We start from the raw sequence: 22,649 nt of genomic DNA on the forward strand, positions 1-22,649 counted from the left end.
TAAATTTTTTCTTTTTGGTGGTGACTTCCAATTGCTCAGAAGCATGCCAGGGTGTACATTTCCTAGATTGTGGTTGAGATATTCAACTACACATCCCCTCAACCACCTGTCACCAAAATGACTAGGAGGAGGAATGCCCATCAGAGGAAAAATTCAGAGACTGTGCCCTCTCCATCAGAGCTATTGGATCTGAACATAAATGGCATTGTAGAAAGGGAATTCAGTGTAACAATTATCCAAGCAATGGCTAGGTTGGAGAAAACCATTAATGACAACATGGAATTGTTTAGGACAGAAGTGAAAGCCACCTGGGAAGAAATTAAAATTGCTATCAATGAGATCCAATCTAATTTAAATTGGAAAATCCAATCTAATTTAACAGTTAGGGTAACCCAGACAGAAGATAGAATTAGTGATCTAGAGGACAAACCAATAGAGAAAAAGGATCAGGAGGAGGCCTGGAACAAACAGCTTAGAAGCCATGAAAACAGAATTAGGAAAACAAATGATACCATGAACCGTTCCAATGTCAGAATTATTGGGATCCCTGAGGGGGAGGAGAAAGAAAGAACACTAGAAGATATAGTTGAACAAATTCTCTGTGAAACTTTTCCCAATCTGGGGAATGGAGCCAGCGTTTGTGTACTAGAGGCAGAAAGATCACCCCCCAAGATCAACAAATCTAGAAAGACTGCAAGACATTTGATCGTCAATAAAAACTTATCTTTCAATAATAACTCTCAACATGAATGGCCTAAGTGCTCCTATAAGCATGGGGCTTGGGATTGGATAAAACAAGATCTGTCCATGTTTCTCTACAAGAGACCCATTTGAAATTTAAGGATACATCCAAACTGAAAGTGAAGGAATGGAGAAGCATCTTCCATGACAAGGGACCTCAAAAGAAAGCTGGGGTAGCGAGTCTCGTATCAGACAAATTAGATTTTAAACTAAAGACTATAGTCAAAGATAAAGAAGGACACTGCATCATTCTTAAAGGGTCTATGCACCAAGAAGATCTAACAGTTGTAAATATTTATCCCCCCAATATGGAAGCAGCCAACTACATAAGACAATTGTTAATCAAGATAATCATATTGATATGTATACATTAATAGTAGGGAATCTTAACACACCGCTATCAGTAATAGACCATCCAAGAAGAAAATCAATAAAGAAACAAGAGTATTGAATGACACATTGGACCAGATGGACCTCGTAGATATATAAAGAACATTCCACACTAAAACAACAGAATGTGTACTCATTCTTATCCAGTGCACATGGAACTTTCTCCAAAATAGACCACTTAATGGGTCACAAATCAGGGCTAGCCAATACCAAAAGAGTGAGACTATTCCCTACATAACCACAGTGCTTTAAGACTAGAACTCAACTACAAGAAAAAGTTTAGAAGGAATTCAAACACTTGGAAGCTAAAGACCTGCTTAAGAATGTTTGGATCAACCAGGAAATCAAGGAAGAACTTAAACAATTCATGGAAACCAATGAGGATGAAGACACTTCAGTCCAAAACCTATGGGATACAGCAAAGGTGGTCTTAAGGCGGAAATACATAGCCATCCAGGCCTCCCCCAAAAAAATCAAAAAATTGAGAATACACCAGCTCCCTTTACACCTTAAAGAATTGGATAGTCAACAACAAATTAAGCCAACACCACACACAAGAAGGGAAATGATCAAGATTAGAGCAGAGATAAATGGGATAGAAACTAGAGATACAGTAGAACACATCAACAAAACTAGAAACTGGTTTTTTGAAAGAATCAATAAGATCAATAAAATATTGGCCAAACTTATCCAAAGGAAAAGGGAGAGGACCCAAATTAATAAAATTATGAATGAAAAGGGAGAGATAATGACTAACACCAAGGAAATAGAAACAGTCATCAGAAATATTATCAACAATTATATGCCAATAAGTTAAGCAACCTAAATGAAATGGATGCATTCCTAGAAGCCTATATACTTCCCAGATTGAATCAGGAAGAAATTGACAACCTGAATAGACCAATATCTAGTAACAAGATTGAAGCAGTGATCACCCCACCCCCCCAAAAAAAATAGCACCCAGGACCTAGTGGGTTCCCTGGAGAATTCTACCAAACATTCAAAGAAGAAATAATAGCCATTCTCCTGCAGCTGTTTCAAAAAATAGAAACAGAAGGAGAACTTACAGAATCTTTTTAATGAAGTCAGAATTACCCTGATCCCATACCAGGCAAAGACCCCTCCAAAAAGAAGAATTTCAGATTAGTATCCCTGATGAATATGGATGCTAAGATTCTCAACATGATCATAGCTAATAGGATCCAACAGTACATTAAAAAGATTATCCACCATGACCAGGTGAGATTTATCCATAGGATATAAGAGTGGTTCAACATTACAAATCAATAAATGTGATAGAACAAATCAATAAGAGAAGAGAGAAGAACCACATGGTCTTCTCAATTGATGCATAAAAAGCATTTGACAAGATACAGCATCTGTTCCTGACTAAAATGATTCAAAGAATGGGGATAGAGGGAATAGTCCTTACCTTCATAAAATCTATCCATAAAAAACACACAGTGAGTATAATCCCCAATGGGGAAAAGCTGACAGCCTTCTGTTTTAGATCAGGAACACAGCAAGAATGCTCACTCTTGCCAGTCTTCTTCAACGTAGTACCAGAAGTCCTAGCAACAGTAATCATACAATAAAAGGAAATAAAAGGTATTCAAATTGTTATGAAGAAGTCAAACGCTCTCTCTCCACAGATGACATGAGACTTTTTATGGAAAACCCCAAAGACTCCACCCCCAACTACTAGAACTCATACAGCAATTCAGTAATGTGGCAGGATACAAAATCAATGTACAGAAATTAGTTACTTTATTATACACTAACAATGAAAATATAGAAAGGGAAATGAGAGAATCAATTCCATTTACTATAGCACCAAGAACCATAAGATACCTGGGAATAAATCTAACCAAAGTGGTAAAGGATCTGTACTTGAGGAACTACAGAACACTCATGAAAGAAACTGAAGATACAAAAGATGGAAGACCATTGCATGCTCATAGATTGGGAGAATAAACATTATTGAAATATGTGTACTGCCCAGAGCCATCTATACTTTCAAGGGCATCCTGATAAAAATTCCACTGGCATTTATAGGGTACCTGGGTGGATCAGTGGGTTAAAGTCTCTGCCTCTGGTTCAGGTCATGATCCCAGGGTCCTGGAATGGAGTCCCACATTGGGCTCTTTGCTCAGCAGGTGTTGGCTTTCCCCTCTCTCTCTCTCTGCCTGCCTCTGTGCCCACTTGTGATTTCTGTCTGTCAAATATATAAATAAAATCTTAAAAAAAAATCCACCAGCATTTTTCAAAGAGCTGGAACAAACAATCCTAAAATTTGTATAGAACCAGAAGAGACGCCCAAATTGCTAAAGAAATATTGAAAAAGAAACAAAAAAAGTGGCAGCATCACATTGCCTGATTTCAAGCTTTACTACAAAGCTGTAATCACCAAGACAGGATGGCACTGGAACAAAAACAGACACATAGACCAGTGAAACAGAGTAGAGAGCTCAGATATGGACCCTCAACTCTATGGTCAAATTATCTTTGACAAGGCAGGGAAAAAATAGAGGAAAAAAGACAGTCTCTTCAATAAATGGTGCTGAGAAAATTGGACAGCTATGTGTAGAAGAATGAAACTTGACCATTCTCTTACACCATACCCAAAGATAAAGTCTAAAAGGCTAAAAGACATCAGTGTGAAGCAGGCATCTATCAAAATCCTAGAGGAGAACATAGGCAGTAAGCTCTTCGACACTGGCCACAGCAACTCCTTTCAAGACATGTCTCCAAAGGCAAAAGAAACAAAAGCGAAAATGAACTTTTGGGACTTCATCAAGATCAAAAGCTTCTGCACAGCAAAGGAAATAGTCAACAAAACAAAGAGGCAATCCATGGAATGGGAGAAAATATTTGCAAATGACACTACAGACTAAGGGCTATATCCAAGATCTATAAAGAACTCCTCAAACTCAACACACACAAAACAGATAATCAGGTAAAAAAGTGGGCAGAGGACATGGACACTTCTCCAAAGAAGACATACACATGGCTAACAGACACATGAAAAAAGGTTCATCATCATTAGCCATCAAGGAGATTCAAATCAAAACCACATTGAGATACTATCTTACACCAGTCAGAATGGCCCAAATCAACAAGACAGTAGACAACAAGTGTTGGAGAAGATGTGGATAAAGGGGAACTCTCTTACACTGTTGGTGGGAGTGCAAGTTGGTGCAGCCACTTTGGATAACTGTGGAGATTCCTTAAGAAATTTAAAATAGAGCTTCCCTAGGACCCTGCAATTGCACTACTGGGTATTTACCCTAAAGATACTGATGTAGTGAAAAGAAAGGCCACCTGTACCCCAATGTTCATAGCAGCAATGGCCACAGTCACCAAACTGTGGAAAGAACCAAGATGCTCTTCAACGGACGAATGGATAAGGAAGATGTGGTCCATATACACTATGGAGTATTATGCCTCCATCAGAAAGGATGAATACCTGACTTTTGTATCAACATGGATGGGACTGGAAGAGATTATGCTGAGTGAAATAAGTCAAGCAGAGAGTCCATTATCATATAGTTTCACTTAGTTGTGGAGCATAAGGAATAACATGGAGGACATTAGGAAAGGAGAGAAGAAGTGATTTGGGAGAAATTGGAGGGGAAGACAAACTATGAGAGACTTTGCATTCTGAGAAACAAGCTGAGGGTTTTGGCGGGGATGGGAGTGGGGGGATGTGAGCCTTGTGGTAGGTGTTATGGAAGACAGGTATTTCATGGAGCACGGGGTGTGGTGCATAAACAATGAATTTTGTAACACTGAAAAGAAATAAAATAAATTTTAAAAAATGAAAAAATTTCCTTTGGGAACATACCAAAAAAATCAAAGAAATTATAAAAAATTACCCAGAAAGAGATGAAAATGAACACACACTGGTCTAAAATCTTTGGAATGCAGCAAAAGCTGTTCTAAGAGGAAAGTTTATAGCACTACACATCTATTTCAAGAACTAAGAAAAGTCTCAAATAAACAACCAAACCTTATGCCCAGACGAGTTACAAATAGAAAAGCAAATAAAAACTCAACAGAAAGAAGGAAATATTAAGGATTAGATCAGAAATAAATCATCAGAAACTAAATCAATAATAGAACATATCAATGAAACCAGGAGCTATGACTTTGAAAAAATATCAACAACACTGTCAAGCTTTTAGCAAGAGTCATCAAAAGAGAGAGAGAGAGGACCCACCTAAACAAAATCACTAATGAAAGATCAGAAATAACAATCAAAACCACAGAAATATAAACTATGGTAACAGAATATTATGAAAACTTATATGCCAACAAATTGGACAATTCATAAGAAATGGATAAATTCCTAAAAGCATATAACCTACCAAGACTTAGGGAAGAAGAAACAGAATTTGAAGAGACCAATAACCAGGAATAAAATTGAATCATTAATCAAAAAATTCTAAGAAACAAAAGTCCAGAACCAGACAGCTTCACAGGTGAATTCTACTGAACATTTAGAGAGTTAAACCTATTTTCAAACTATTAAAAAAAATGTAAAAAGAAGCAAAGCTTCCAAATTTATTCTATGATGCCAGCATTACCCTGATTATCAAGACTAGAAAAAACGTCACTAAAAAAGAGAACTACAGGTCAAAATCCCTGATAAACATGGATGTAAAAGTTCTCAATAAAATGCTAGCAAACCAAATTCAAAGATATTTAAAAAAATCATACACCATGATCAAGTGGGATTTATTCCCGAGATAAAAACATGGTTCAATATTCACAAAATAATCAGCATGATATGTCACATCAATAAGGGGATAAAAACTACAGGATCATTTTAATAGATGCAGAAAAAGAATTTGATAAAGCACATCATCCATTCATGATAAAAACCATCTGGAAAGTAGGTCTAGAAGGAACATACCTCAACACAATAAAGTCCTTATATTAAAAACCCATAGCCAATATCACACTCAATGATAAAAATCTGATAGCTTTTCTACTAAGGTCGGGCATGAGGCAAGGATGTCTGCTTTCACTACTTTTATTCAGCATACTACTAGAAGTCCTAGCCATAGCAGTTAGACAACATAACGAAATAAAATGCATTCAATAAAATGCATTCAAGTACAACTCTCACTATTTGCAGATGACATAATAATAAATGTATAGAAAATCCTGAAGACTCCACCAAAAAAATTACTAGAAAAAATGAATTCAGTGCACTTTCTGGATACAAAATCAATGTACAGAAAGATGTTGTTTTCCTATATACTAGTAATGAAACAGCAAGAAGAGAAATTAAGAAAATAATCCCATTTACAACTATACCAAAAACAATGAAGTTAAGCAAAGAGTATGTATTCTGAAAACCATAACACACTGATGAAAGAAATTCAAGAGGACACAAAGAAATGGAAACCCATTTCATACTCATAGGTTGGAAGAACAGATATTGCTGAAATGTCTATACTACCCAAAGCAATCTACAGACTTAAGGCAATCTCTATGAAAACACCAACAGATTTTTTTCCAGAGCTAAAACAAATAATCAAAACAAATAATCTGAAAATTGGTATGGAGCTACGGAAGACCCTGAAGAGCCAAAAAAAAAAAAAACCTTGAAAAACAAAAACAAACTAGAGGTATCACAATTCCAGTTTTCAAGTTATATTACAAAGTGGTAATAACTAAAACAGTATGGGACTGGCATAAAAATGGACAATAGATCACATAGATAATGCAGATCAATGAAATAGAATAAAAAAAAACCAACAGAAATAAACCCACAATAATATGGCTAATCTTTGACAAAAGAGGAGTGAATATGCAATGGAAAAAGTCTGTTCAACAAATGGTGTTGGGAAAACTGAATAGCCACATGCAAAAGAATGAAACTAGATCACTTCCTTACACCATACACAAAAATAAACTTGAAATGGTTTTAAGACCTACATATGAGACTTGAAACTAGAAAAATACTAGAGGAAAGCATAGGCTCTAATTTCTCTGACATCAACTGTACAACATTTTTCTAGATATATCTACTCAGGAAAGGGAAATAAAAACAAAAGTAAACTACTGGGACTATATCAAAACAAAATGTTTCTGTATAGTGAAGGAAACAGTCAACAAAACAAAAGACAATCTACTGAATGGGACAAGATATCTGCAAATGATATATTCAATAAAGAATTAGTATCAAAAATATTTTAAAAAGCTGATACAACTCAATACCCCCAAAACATATAATGTAATTTTAAAAAATGAGCAATAGACATGAAAAGATATTGCTCCAAAGAAGACATACAGATGGCCAATGGACACACAAAAAAAGATGCTCCACATCTCTCATAAATAGGGAAATACAAAGCAAAACCACCATGAGATATCACCTCACGCCTGTCAGAATGGCTAAAATAGGGAAGTCTGGGTGGCTCAGCCAGTTAAATGTCTGCTTTCAGCTTGGTCATGGTCCCAGGAGCCTGGTATTGAGTCCCACATCAGGCTCCTTTTTCAGCAGGAAGTCTGCTTATCCCTCTGCCTGCTATTCCCCCTGCTTGTACCCTCTTTCTCTCTAACATAAAAATAAATAAATTTAAAAAAAAGACTGGATAAAATCAGTAACAAAACATGGTAAGTGTTTGTGAGATGTGGGGCAGGGGGGAAGAACCCTCTTGCACTGTTGGTGGGAATGTAAATTGGTATAGGCACTGGAAAACTGTACGGAGGTTTTTCAAAAAATTAAAAATAGAACTACTCTGGGGGTGCCTGGGTGGCTCAGTGGGTTAAAGCCTCTGCCTTCAGCTCAGGTCATGATCTCAGGGTCCTGGGATCGAGCCCCACATTGGGCCCTCTGCTTGGCAGGGAGCCTGCTTTCCTTCCACTCTTACTTGTGATCTCTGTCTGTCAAATAAATAAATAAAATTAAAAAAAAAATAGAACTACTCCGCAATCTAGTAATCACACTTCTGGGTATTTACCCAAAAAATACAAAATACTAATTCAAAGGGATACATGCACAAATATATTTATAAGCATTATTTACAATAGCCAAAATATGGAAACAACCTAAATGTTCATTGATAGATGAATAGATAAAGAAGAATATAAATAATATTATTTAGCCATTAAAAAGGAATGAAATCGTTGGGCATCTGGGTGGCCCAGTCATTAAGCATCTGCCTTTGGTCAGGTCATCATCACAGGGTCCTGGGATTGAGACCTGCAACAGGCTCCCTGCTAGGCTGAGAGTCTGCTTCTCCCCCTCCTCCTGACTTGTGTTATCTCTCTCGCTCTCTTCTCTCTCTCTGTGTGTCAGATAAATAAACTAAATCTTTAAAAGAAAAGAATGAAATCTTGCCATATGCAACAACATGAATAGAGTCACAGAGTATAATGTTAAGTAAAATAATTCAGGGAAAAACAAATTCTACATGTTTCATGGATATGTGAAATTTAAGAAACAAAACAAATGAGTAAAGGAAATTAAGAAGGTAAAAAGAGAGAGAGAGAGACAAGACAAGAAAAAGTCTCTTAACTATAGAGAACTGATGATGACTACCAGATGGGAGGAGTGTGAAGAATGGATGAAATAGGGCATGTGGATTAAAAAGTACACTTAACATGATGAAAATAAAGTAAGATAGAATGATTTTTAAAAAGATAATGGGGGAGATTGGCAGTGGGTAGGAGCAATATGAGAATTCTGTAAAAAAAAAAAAGTAATATTCAGAAATATATTAACTGAACTTGAGAAAGAAGTAAAGGCTCTCAGTAAGACTCATGATAAAGACAGAGTAAATATAAGAAAGAACGAATCAGAGATGAACTCAACTGAAATTAAAAATACACTAGAGGGAATAAATAGTAGACTAGAGGAAGCAGAAGAATGGATCATTGACCTGGAAATAAAGTAATGGAAATCAATCAACTGAGCAACATAAAGGTAATATAGTAATTTAAAATGAGAAAAGACTTAGGGAACTCAGTGACACCATCAAGCATAATAACATTTACATTATAACACTTTCTCAGAAAGAGAAGAGAGAGAAGAGGGGGAGAAAATGTATTTGTAGAAATAGTAGCTGGAAACCCCTCAAATCTGGGAAAGGAGACAAATCCATATCCAGAAGGCACAGAAAAGTCTCAACAAAATAAACTTATTGAAGTTCACACCAAAACACATACTAACTAAAATGGCAAAAAGGGTAATAAAAACAGAATTTAAAAAGCAACAAAGGAAAGCAGTTACATACAAGGGAAACCCCATAAGGCCAGCAACTGATTTTACAGGCCAGGACAGAGTGGCAGGATATATTCAAAGCAATGAGAGGGCGCATGGGTGGCTCAGTGGGTTAAGCCTCTGCCTTCAGTCAGGTCATGATCTCAGGGTCCTGAGACTGAGTCCTGTATCAGGCTCTCTGCTTGGCGGGGAGCCTGCTTTCTCCTCTCTCTCTCTCTCTGCTTCTCTGCCTACTTGTGATCTCTGTCCATCAAATAAATAAATAAATAAATTCTTTAAAAAATAATAGATAAATAAAAAGATTCAAAGCAATGAGAGGAAAAAAAATCTGCAATCAAGCTGGTTTATGGATATTGGGGAGGGTATTTGCTATGGTGGGTGCTGTGAAATGTGTAAGCCTGATGATTCACTGACCCATAGCCCTGGGGCAAATAATACATCAGGTTAATTTAAAAAAAAAAAAAGAAAGAATATTTTATCCAGGAAGGCTATAATTCAGAATAGAAGGAAACAAAGATTTCCAAGCTAAAGATTAAAGGAACCATCACTAATAAAGCAGCCTTAGAAGAAATGTTAAACGGGATTCTTTGAGTGGAACTGAAAGATCATAAGCAGGAGTAAGTAAAGTAGGAAGCACAAAAGCAGTAAATTAACTATATCTATAAAAATTAGTCAAAAAACTCATAGGATAAAGGAGTGCAAAGTATGATACCGTATATCTAAAAGGGGGAATAGTGAAGATTTAGTGCTTTTAGAATGGATTCAAACTTAAGTGACCATCAAATTAATATAGACTGCTATATGCATAAGAAGTTATATATAAATCTGATGGTAACCACAAATCAAAAACTGGTAATAGATATACAAAGAAAAAATGAAGATGAAGTTATTCAAGTATATTATTAAAGAAAGCCATCAAACCACAAGAGACCAATAGAGGAAATAACAGAGTCAGAGCAAAACAAGTATCATATGATTTTACTCATATGTGGAATTTAAGAAATTGATTTTAAAAAATTATATAAACCAGAAATAACACACAGATTCTTATCAATAGAGAATGCTGGTTACCAGAGGATGGTGGGTGGGGGAGGGTTAAATAGGTGAAGGTGAAGGGGATTAAGAATTCACTTATCTGGAGGATGAGAAACAAGATGGAAGAGGAGTAGGAGACCTAAATATCATCCGGTCCCAGGAGTTTACCTAGATAGTTATCAAATCATTCTGAATACCTACAAACTCAATAGGAGATAGAAGAAAAGAAGATCAGCAATTCTAGGAACAGAAAATCAACCACTTTCCAGAAGGTAGGACATGTGGAGAAGGGAATCCGAGGCAACATATGGAAAGATAGACCATGCCATGGGGGGAAGGTAGGGGGAGAAGGGACAAGCTCTCAGCATGTGTTAGAGCAGTGGAACACAAAATCAGAACTTTTAGAAGTCTGCTCCACTGAGGGATGTCACTCCAGAGGCTAAGCATGGGGCGGAGCCTTCCCAGGAACAGTGTAGTCTCAAGACCTGTGGGGTTACAAAAATGCCAGGGGTATCTGAGTGTGGCAGAGCTCCCAGGTGTTGGACCAGGGAAGCCAGCAGCAGAGACAGAGCAGAGGAGTGGGCTCTAAACAGTGATCCAAGGCAGAGTTAGGTCACTGCTCTTTTTTATTTTTTTTAAAGATTTTATTTATTTATTTTTTCAGAGATCACAAGTAGGCAGAGAGGCAGGCAGAGAGAGAGAGGAGAAAGCAGGCTCCCTGCTGAGCAGAGAGCCCGACGTGGGGCTCGATCCCAGGATCCTGGGATCATGACCTGAGCTGAAGGCAGAGGCTTTAACCCACTGAGCCACCCAGGCGCCCCTAGGTCACTGCTCTTTGAGCGGGGACTTCACAAGTAGCAGATCTGGAGAGACTCCCTCCTTCCTCCTCTTGGAGGAGCAACACAGGAGAGCACTTCAGGAATTGGCTGGGTTTGGAGACTTCAAACAGGGCTATGCAGCAGACATAGAAATGCTCAATCACAAGCTGGGTAAGCTCAGAGGGCACACAGAGACCAGGGAGAAAGGCATGATTGACTGCTTTTCTCTGAGGGTGTCCTGAGGAGTGGGGCCCTGAGTGCTCAGCTCCTATGGGGCCAGAGATTGGGAAGCAACCATTTTCATTCCCATCCACTGAAGCAATACAGCATTCAGGGAACAAAAGCTACCAAGAGAAAAAACTGAGCAGAAAACACAACACAAATGTCTTTGTTGGAGGTTGAACTGCACTGCCCTTGCCAGGGTCCAGGCTAAGTAATCTGCTCAGGCCGAAAAACACAGCTGTTCAAAATCTTTGGGACACAGAAAATGCAGTCCTGAAAGTATATAGCAATACAAGCCTTTCTCAAGAACCAAGAAAGTTCTTAAGTACACAACCTAACCCTATTCCTAAAGGAGCTGGAAAGAGAACAGCAAAGAAGGCATAAACCCAGAAGGAGAAGAGAAATAATAATTATCAGAGAAGAAATCAATGAAATACAAACCATAAGAACAATAGAACAGATCAACGAAACGAGGAGCTGGTTCTTTGAAAGAATTAATATGATTGATAAACACCTTGCCAGACTTATCAAAAAGAAAAAAAGAAATAACCCAAATTAATAAAATCATGAATGAAAGAGGAGAGATCACAACCAACACCAAAGTAATACAATTATAAGAACATACTAAGAGCAACTATAAACCAGCAAATTTGACAATCTGGAAGAAATGGAAGCATTCCTAGAGATGTATAAACTACCAAAACTGAACCAGAAAGAAATAGAAAACCTGAACAGACCCATAACCAGTAAGGAGATCGAAGCAGTCATAAAAATCTCCCCAAAAAACAAGAGCCCAGGGCCAGACAGCTTCCTGGTTAATGCTACCAAACATCTAACGAAGAACTAATACCTATTCTTTTGAAACTCTTCCAAAAAACAGAAATGGAAGGAAAACTGCCAAAGGCATCTTATGAGGCCAGCATTATGTTGATCCCCAAACCAGTCAAAGACCTCATCAAAAAGGAGAATTGCAGACCAATATCCCTGATGAACACAGATGAAAAAATTCTTACCAAAAACCAGCCAATAGGATCCAGCAATACATTAAAAGGATTATTCACCACAACCAAGTGGGATTTATTCCTGGGCTACAAGGCTGGTTCAACATCTGCAAATCAATCAATGTGATACAATACATTAATAAAAGAGAGAACAAGAACCATATGATACTCTCAATAGATGCTGGAAAGCATTTGAAAATGTACTGCATCATTTCTTGATCAAAATTCTTCCCAGTGTAGGTATAGAATGTACATACCTCAATATCATCAAAGCCATCTATGAAAAACCCATAGCAAATATCATCGTCAATGGGGAAAAAACTGAGAGCTACTCCCATAAGGTCAGGAACATGGCAGGGATGTTCACTATTACCACTGCTATTCAATATAGTACTAGAAGTCCTAGCCTCAGCAATCAGACAAGAAAAAGAAATAAAAGACATCTGAAATAGCAAAGAAAAAGTCAAACTCTCACTCTGCAAATGATATTATTATACTTTATTTGGAAAACCCAGGACTCCATCCTAAAACTATTTGAACTCATATAGGAATTCATTAAAGTGTCAGGGTATAAAAAATGCACAGAAACCAGTTGCATTTCTATGCACCAACAGCAAGACAGAAGAAAGAAATAAAGGAGTCAATCCCATTTACAATTGCATCCAAACATTTAAGAAACCTAGGAATTAGCCTAACCAAAGCAGCAAAGAATTTCTACTCAGAAAACTATAAAGTACTCATGAGAGAAATAGAGGAAGACACAAGAAATGGAAAAAATGTTCCATGCTCATGGATTGGAAGAACAAATACTTTGAAAACATCTATGCTACCTAAAGCAATCTACACATTTAAGGCAATCCTTATCAAAATACCATAATTTTTTTTCAAAGAAATAGAATAATCCCAGAACTTATATGGAACCAGAAAAGACCCCAAATAGCCAGAGGAATGTTGAAAAAGAAAGCCAAAGTTGGTGGCATTACAATTCTAGACTTCAAGCTCTATTTCAAAGCTGTAATCATCAAGACAGTATGGTACTGGCCCAAAAACAGACACATAGGTCAATGGAACAGAATAGAGAGCCCAGAAATGGACCCCCAACTTATGGTCAACTAAAGTTTGACAAAGCAGGAAAGAATGTCCAGCGGAAAAAAGACAGTCTCCTCAAAAAATGGTGTTGAGAAAATTGGACAGCCACATGAAGAAGAATGAAACTAGACCATTTCCTTAAAGCACACACAAAAAGAGACTCAAAATGAATGAACTACATAATCTGAGACAGGAATCCATCAAAATCCTTCAGGAGAACACAGGCAACAACCTCTTCAACCTCAGCCACATTGACTCCTTCTGAGACACATTGCCAAAGGCAAGGGAAACAAAGGCAAAAATGGACTATTCTGCCTTCATCAAGATCAAAAGGTTTTGCACGCCAAAGGAAATGGTCAACAAAACTAAAAGATAACCAACAGAATTGGAGAAAATATTTGCAAATGACATATCAGGTAAAGGGCTAGTATCCAAAATCTATAAAGAACTTATCAAACTCAACAGCCAAAGAACAAATAATCCAATCAAGAAATGGGCAGAAGACATGAACAGATATTTCTGAAATCAGACATCCAAATGGCCAACAGACACATGAAAAATTGTTCAATATCACTGGGCATCAGGGAAATACAAATCAAAAACACAGTGACATACCACCTCACCTCAGTCAGAATGGCTAAAATTAATCAGTGAGGAAATGACAAATATTGGCAAGGATACAGAGAAAGGGGTATCCTCCTACATTGCTGGTGGGAATGCAAGCTGATGTAGCCACTCTGGAAAACTGTGTGGAGGTTCCTCAAAAAGTTGAAATTAGAGCTAACCTATGACCCAGCAATCGCACTACTGGGTATGTACCCTAAAGATACAAATGTAGTAATCTGAAGGAGCATGTGCACCCAAATATTTATAGCAGCAATGTACAGAATAGCTAAACTATGGAAAGAACCCAGATTGTCTATAAAGAAATGAATGGATAAAGAATATTTGGCATATCTATATCTACATAGATATAGATATATAGATATAGCACACACATGTGCACACACACACACACACACACACACACAAACATAATAGAATACTATGCAGTCACCAAAAACTCGAAATTTTGCCATTTACAATGATGTTGATAGAACTAGAGTATATTATGCTAATTGAAAAAGTCAATCAGAGAAAGATAATTATCATATGATCTCTCTGATATGAGGGATTTAAGAGGCAGTGTGGGGTGTTGTGTGGGGAAGGTAGGGAAAAATGAAACAACATGGGACCAGTGAGGGAGACAAACCATAAAAGACTTTTAACCTCAGAAATCTATCTAAGGGCTGCTAGGGGTGGGGTGGAAGGACGGATGGGGTGGTTGAGTGATGGACACTGGGAAGGGTATGTGCTATATAGAGTGCTGTGAATTGTGTAAGACTGATGATTCACAGACCTTTACCCCTGAAACGAATAATATATTATATGTTAATTTTTTAAAAATAGCACCCCTCTTCTTACTAATTTTTGTGCTTTTGGAAAACACAGGTTTGTTTTTTAATAAAAATGTTACTTATAAAAAAAGAATCTATGAATTTCTTTAAGACAGAAATATATTTGTAGAAGCATTAGAGTAAAAGAGTAACTGTATATGACAAGACTCAAAGATGGCCATGATTCATTACAATGCAATTGACAAGGAAATTTGGTTATTTCTGTGACACACAACACCTCAATAATTATGCCAGGACATATTAAAACCTTAGGGAATTCTGGAACAATGATGGTGTTCACAATATACTATAACCTAAGAAGGTTTATCATTATTTGATAATAATTCCCATGTAATTTGACATACCAAATATACAAGCCTATTTAATCAAAAAGTCCTTATTTATAAGTTGAATTTTGAGAATTTTGTCTTAAAAATCAGATTTTAAGGAAAATGCCTAAATAGGAGCATTACAAAACTTAATTATTTAGCAAGATGGCAAAAGGCAAATGCAGAAAGTTATATAGTTGTTAACAAAACAGATTCTTTTTTTTCCATATTGAGAAGATTCCATTTTCTGAAGCCCTAATAAAGGTAAATCACAGATATTTTATTTTCTACACACATTAGATTGATTTTTAAACTTATTCAAGATAAATAAAAAATTTTTATTTACAATTTAGACCAATAGTCTTAAAAAGACTGTCATTTTAATAGGGGGGGAAACTCAATTACAGTCTTATACCCATGTTCTTCTGATATTAAAACTCATTTATTCCAACAAGATGAATTAAAAAAAATATGGAATCCGTCCATTTTCCTTTCTATCACTCACCTGTTGATATACACTTATTGGGGAAAGGTCCTCCAGGGCCCTCCATGGATCTGTGTTCTTATGGTAGAGGTTGAAATGTGATCAAAGTTTCCATTAGAAAGGAAGGACCTTCAGCTGTGGGATGCCAGCAAAGCTCTCAATTTTCAGATACCACGGGATTGCCTGTACTGAACACAGTTGTGCCTCCAATGTCCTGCCCTCTTCCCAGGTGATCACATCCAGTGATTTATAAGGTCCTATTGCCTTATTTAAGATGGTTCCAATGGTTAATCCAACTTTTGGAACTTCTCAGAGACTCAGTTAAGGCTTCTGTTGATACTGTATCACTGTTCAACTTCTGCCTAACCTTGCTTTTTTATTCTCTCTACTCTTCCCCAGGTGTCGATCACTCCTTAATAAATTTTACGTACCATTACCCATAATCATGCACAAGATTCCTTTCCAAAGGTTTCCTTCTCACAAATTTCTAAAACATTCATTTTTACATTCAATCAGCTTCGGTCCTAAGTTTTCCCTCTCTAACTAGTCTCACTTTCCTTGCATTATCTAGTTGTTTCCCTCATTGCTTCCAATAGCTTTAATTATACTTACTAAAATAGTTTGCCTCTGTTTCTGTTCTTATATTACCCATAAAACCTCATATAACTTCATAGCACATTAGATAAGTTCAAGTTTTTTTTTTTCCTTAAAAATGTTGCAATGGAGATAATATGAACTTGTTTGACTCTCAGCAAGCATACACAGAATAAAAGTTTTATATGTAATGCTGATAATTTAAGACATATCTATTTTAATTAAAACAACCTTTAATTAGCTTTAATACCATCTATTTTCCCAGATCACGTGAACTTGTTATACATTTGAATTAGTTTCTATCTTTCTGAGATTGAGAATGTCCAATTCTTAAAGTGCTTACCTTTAACTCAACTAAATAGAGGACATTTACAAATTAATCTTATCAGTACCATCTAGAGGTAGAAAAAATATCTCATATTTACAATATACATGGACACACATACAAATACAATATACAAAATACAAGATACAAACAAAATCTTAAAGGCCAGGAAGAAGGCAAGAATGTCCCCCTGACTATTCATTTTCACTATTGTACTCTAAGTCCCAGCTAATGCAATAAGCCAAAAAATCATAGCAAGTTATTTTGTATATGTAAAAAAAACCTGGATGTTAATGTTTATATATAAAGGCAATAGACTGTGAATAGTCAATAACACAATTATTGAAGGAAAAAATGAAGTAAAAAAATAAAGATACCACCCAACTTCAAGACATACTGTAAATTTCCAGTTATCAAATAAGTGAATTATTGGTGAAAGAATAGTTAAACAGATCAATAGCACAGAAGAGAGCCCAGAAATATACCCACACAAATATAGCTAGCTAAGTTTTGACAATGGAATAAAGGGACTACAATGGAGAAAGGATAGTCTTTTCAACAAATGCTGAACAACTGTGTATCCACATACAAAAAATATCTCAACCCAAATCATACATTTCACAAAAATTAACTCAAAGTGAATCACAGACTAAATGTAAGATGTAAAACTAAAAACTCTAAGAAGAATATAGGAGAAAATCCAGATAAACTTGGTTTGATATTGACTTTCTTTATATAACTCCAAAGGCACTATTCATGAAAGAAAAAAATAATGAACTGTACTTTGTGAAAAACAAAAGCAAACAAACAAACACAAAAAAAACTTTTCTGTGAGAGACATAGTCAAGAGAATGAGAAGACAAGCCATAAACTGGGAGAAAACTTTTGCAAAAGACATAGTTAAGAAAAGACTATTATCCCAAATATATTAAAAAAAAACCCTTAAAACTCAATAATAATAGAAAATCAATTAAAACGTGGACAAAATATCTAAACAAATACCTTAAAATAAGGCATATAGATAGCAAATAAGCATATGAAAGAGTTCTCAACATCATATGTCACTTAGAAATGGCAAGTTAAAACAGTTAGATGCCACCACACACTTTAGAATGGTCAAAATCCTGAACACTTAGAATACCAACTACTGCCAGGGATGTGGAGAAACAAGAACTCTCATTTTTGATGGTAGGAATACATAATGTATAGCTACTTTGGGAGCCAGTTTGTTAGTTTCTTGCAAAATTAAGCATATGACCCAACAATTGTGATCTGTGGTATTTACCCAAAGGAGTTGGAAACTTATACTCAGTAATATATACTCAGTCTATACTCAGTAATTACTAATATCAACAAAATCAAATGGTCTTTTCCTTCAATTGAATTCTTGTTGTTTAAAGACACACACAAAACAATAATGGATGAAGTCATATTGTGTCTGATATTAAGCTCAAATAACCTTGCTAGTGGTTGAAGTTGGGAGTTACATCTGGATTCAGATGAAACAACATCAACTATGATCTGATCATTATTGAAACCGGGTAATGGATAGGGAGAGAGTTCATTACATTATTGTGGATAACTGTGTTTATGCCTAAAATTTGCCAGAAATTGTTAGATATTTTTCCTGAGGCTCACATTCTCCTTTGAAATCATGTTATGTTTAATTTGTATTTTTGGAAATGATTGTTGTTGGTGGGAAATAAACTCTTAATAAAAACTCCACTGATTTGAGGGCAAAAATCAAGATTGTTTTCTGGAAAAGGGACATAGAAGTTAATGGCTTAATTAAAATTACCTATTTTAAGTCTTTTGATTCTAGTTTCTTTCTAATTATGCCAAAATACTTGGTAATACCTTTGACCTGATTGCTACCTTGACACAGTGACCTTTCTAAAAAACATTATCAGTTTGTAAAGATAGTTATGATTTGGCAAAATATGATCCGTGGTAAAACCTAGTGATTGTCTAAGATTAGATGACTAGGTAAGTGTGACAAGGGGAAATCAGGACATTTTTGTGGATTATGTAAATATCTCTTTGAGAATTTCTAAAACAACTTGGGGAAAAGCAATCTTATAAACTCCCTGAACTCCCAGAGTTCAAGTAAATTGTATGTAGACCTAGAGGTTATTTTTGTGTTTTCTTAACGGGCCACTAAAGAAATGTATGACCATGGAAGGGCCAGAGTAGATAACTGGTGATATAGCATTAATTTTTAAATTATTATTGAGTTCTCTAAAGATAAATCAGGAGCATCCACTCAAAGTAACTTGTTATTCTCATGATGTAATTACCTCTTCCTAAAAAAAAAAAGGAAAAATTGGTAAATCAAAACTATTAGCATTCGATGGCTTTACAGCTGAGCTTGTATGGGGATACATATTAAATTTATAAAATTATAAAGGAATATATCTTAAAGATTTCATATGAATAATTTTCCTACGATACTAAATGGCAAGGCAACAACTTACCAGTTCTTTTTGAAATTTAAATATTCCTCCAAATAGCACCCGAGAATTCTTTCTACGAATGAGCAGTCCATGGAGCAGTTCTTAGTCACATATATCAATTCAAAAAGATTGTGGCTAGCAGCATTTAGGTCTACCAAATAATGTGCCTTGAGTTTGAAGATAGTTAATAAACTTTATATCTGAGGCAAAGTATTGAATTTCATTTCTAACACTGTAAACATAGATCAAAATAAAGTTGGAATAAAGCCAGTATAAATCACAGTAGAATCTGAAATTGTATACTATGTATGTCAGTTTCTGATATCTTTAAATATCAGAAAAATTCCCTTGTAGATGTTGTGTGTATTAAAGAAGGAAATACATATATATATATATACATTTTTTTTGGATGGTGAGTGCTTTATGGATCAATAAGCCACATGTCATAACAAAGTTCAAAAAAGCTTAGTAGATTAGTATGAGATGAGAGGTAGAAATAATAAAGTCAGTTTTTCTTTTTAATTTCCAGTCTGCATATCTATAAATGGGATTGTTTATAGTCTATACTTTTATAAGTTGAAATAACTGCATCACAAATATTTATTTTATTTTACATATTTAGTTGTGTATATTTGTTACTTTAGAGTACTAAAAATTCATTTACATTTTTACTTATGTTACATTTGACATCCATGTTGGTCAGTATTTTTCAAATTATAGATTTTTTTTAATTCCATTTTTTAGGGGAAATGGTATTTTATATATATGTATATATGATATATATCACATATACATGTATATGTATATATGTATATACATATATACATGTATCAAGGGTATACATATATACATATATACATGATATGTTATATATACATGTATATTATTTATTTATTTATTTTTAGATAGAGAGAGACAGAGAGAGTGTGAGTGGGAGGAGGGGCAGAGGAAGAGGGAAAGAATCTCAAGCAGACTCTCTCAAGAGCCGATGTAGGATTCCATCTCACCACCCTGAGACCATGACCTGAGTTGAAATCAGGATTAGATGTTTAACCAACTGACCCACCCAGGTGACCTGTAAGGGTGTTATTTAGGACATTTAATATAATTCACTCACTGATTCAAAGAATATTCCTAATATCTTCTTATGCTAGGACTGCTCTAGACTCTAGAGTCAAAGCAGTGCACACACAGAAAAAAATTTTCTCATGAATGACATGTGCTGTTGGGAGAGAGATATTAAACACACACAAACACATATATGTACACATATACACATATGTAGCAAGTGAAAATAAGTATTATGATAAGAAAAAAAGGAGACTAGAATTATGGGGAATGATGATGAGGTTTATTTTCTATCAGGGAACAAGAAGCATCTCTCTGGTAGTATTTGGCAGTTTTAAACTATCTAAGAACTGAAATTTAAAGATTTTTTTCTCTCCAAAAACTAGATTTTTTAAAAAAGATTTTTATTTATTTGGCTAGAGAGAGAGAGAGAGTGCACAGCAGGGGTAGCAGCAGACAAAGGCAGAAGGAAAGGCAGACTTCCTGCTGAGCAAGGAGCCCATGCAGGACTGGGACCTTGGAACCCTGGAATCATAACCTCAGTTGAAGTCAACTGCTTAACTGACTAAGCCACTGAGACATCCCTAAAAAACAGATTCTTAACTATAGAGAAGAAATATATAGTTACCAGAGGGGAGGTGGGTAGGGGTCGGTGAAATAGATGAAGGAGATTGAGTTATCTTGATGAGCACTGAGTAATATATGGAACTGCTTTATCACTGTATAGGTATCAGGTGTCAGTTGTATACCTGAAACTAGTATAACACTATATGTTAGCTACACTTGAAGTAAAATTTTAAAAAATTAAAGATGGTCTTTTTGTACAGAACATGGAGTTGGGTCTTTTTTTATTTTCCAGTCCACTCAGAAAATTTATCTTTGTATTTAGACCATTAATCTTAAAAGTGATTTTAATATAATTAGATTAATATCCACCACATGTGTAACTATTATTTATTTCATTTTTTTGTTTCTTTTTTTTCTTTTATTTCTTGGCTTTCTTTGGAAGGTTTTTTTTTTTTTTTAAAGATTTTATTTATTTATTTGACAGAGAGAAATCACAGGTAAGCAGAGAGGCAGGCAGAGAGAGGAGGAAGCAGGCTTCTCGCGGAGCAGAGAGCCTGATGCGGGGCTCGATCCCAGGACCCTGGGATCATGACCTGAGCCAAAAGCAGAGGCTTTAACCCACTGAGCCACCCAGGCGCCCCTCTTTGGAAGGTTTTAATTGTGCACTTTTTATAAGTCTATTTTTTCTTCTTAGTTTTCTTTAATGGTTTCCCTAAGTTTGTAAGATAATGTTTTTAACTACTCTAAGTCCACTTTCAAATAACATTATATCACTTTACATTTAGTTCCTGTGTCATATGACAGAATAATCTCACTTCCTTCTATTTCTTGTAGAATTGTTATCTATTATCCATCTTATTTTGCCATATACTATCATCATAGATACATTGCTATTATTTTTAGTTTTAATATATTTTAGGGAATTATGAATAGTTACAATATTTTATTTTACCTTCAATTATTCCTTCTCAGATGTTCTTTCTTCCTTTTTGTAGACCTGAGTTTCTTTTTCTTTAAAAATTTCATTTATTTATTTGAGAGAGAAAAAGAGAACACATGAGAAGGGAGAAGGTCAGAGGGAGAAGCAGACTTCCCCACAGAGCGAGGAGACTGATGTAGGACTTGATCCCGAGACTGAGGGATCGTGACCTGAGCTGAAGGCAGTGGCTTAACCAACTGTGCCACCAAGGCACCTGATCTGAGTTTCTGATGAGTAACATTTTTCTTCTCCCCAAAGAACTTCTTTTACCTTTTTTTTTTCTTTTTTTTTTTTTTTTCAGAGAAAGTCTGCTGGTGATAAATTTTGGTCTGAGAAGCTCTTCATTTATTCTTCACATTCAAAGGATAATTTCTCTGGGCATAGAATTCTCAGATTTTTTTAAAGATTTTTATTTATTTATTTATTTGACAGACAGAGATCACAAATAGGCAGAGAGGTAAGCAGAGAGAGAGGGGGAAGCAGGCTCCCTGCTGAGCAGAGAGCCCAATAAGTGGGTAAATCCCAGGACCCTGGGATCATGACCTGAGCAGAGGCTTTAACCCACTGAGCCAACCAGGCACCCCCTCAGATTTTTTTTTTTAACATCAAATATTTCACTCTAGATTTTTGTTGTTGTTGTTGTTGTTGTTTTACTTTCATAGTTTCCTGTTAACAGTCTATGTTAATTTACATCCTTATTTCTCTTTTGGTAAAGTGTATTTTTCTTCTTGATTTCTTTTGCTCCATTCTCTCTATGAGGTATGTGATATTCAATTATGTGTATGTTCAGTGTTAAAAATTGTCCCACAGTTTTTACATCATCTGTCCTTTTATGTAAAAAAACTATTTTCCTTTTTAACTTCAGTTTGAGACATTTCTCTT

Source organism: Mustela erminea, chromosome 1 (assembly GCF_009829155.1).
Source record: "Mustela erminea isolate mMusErm1 chromosome 1, mMusErm1.Pri, whole genome shotgun sequence".
NCBI classification, from domain to species: domain Eukaryota; kingdom Metazoa; phylum Chordata; class Mammalia; order Carnivora; family Mustelidae; genus Mustela; species Mustela erminea.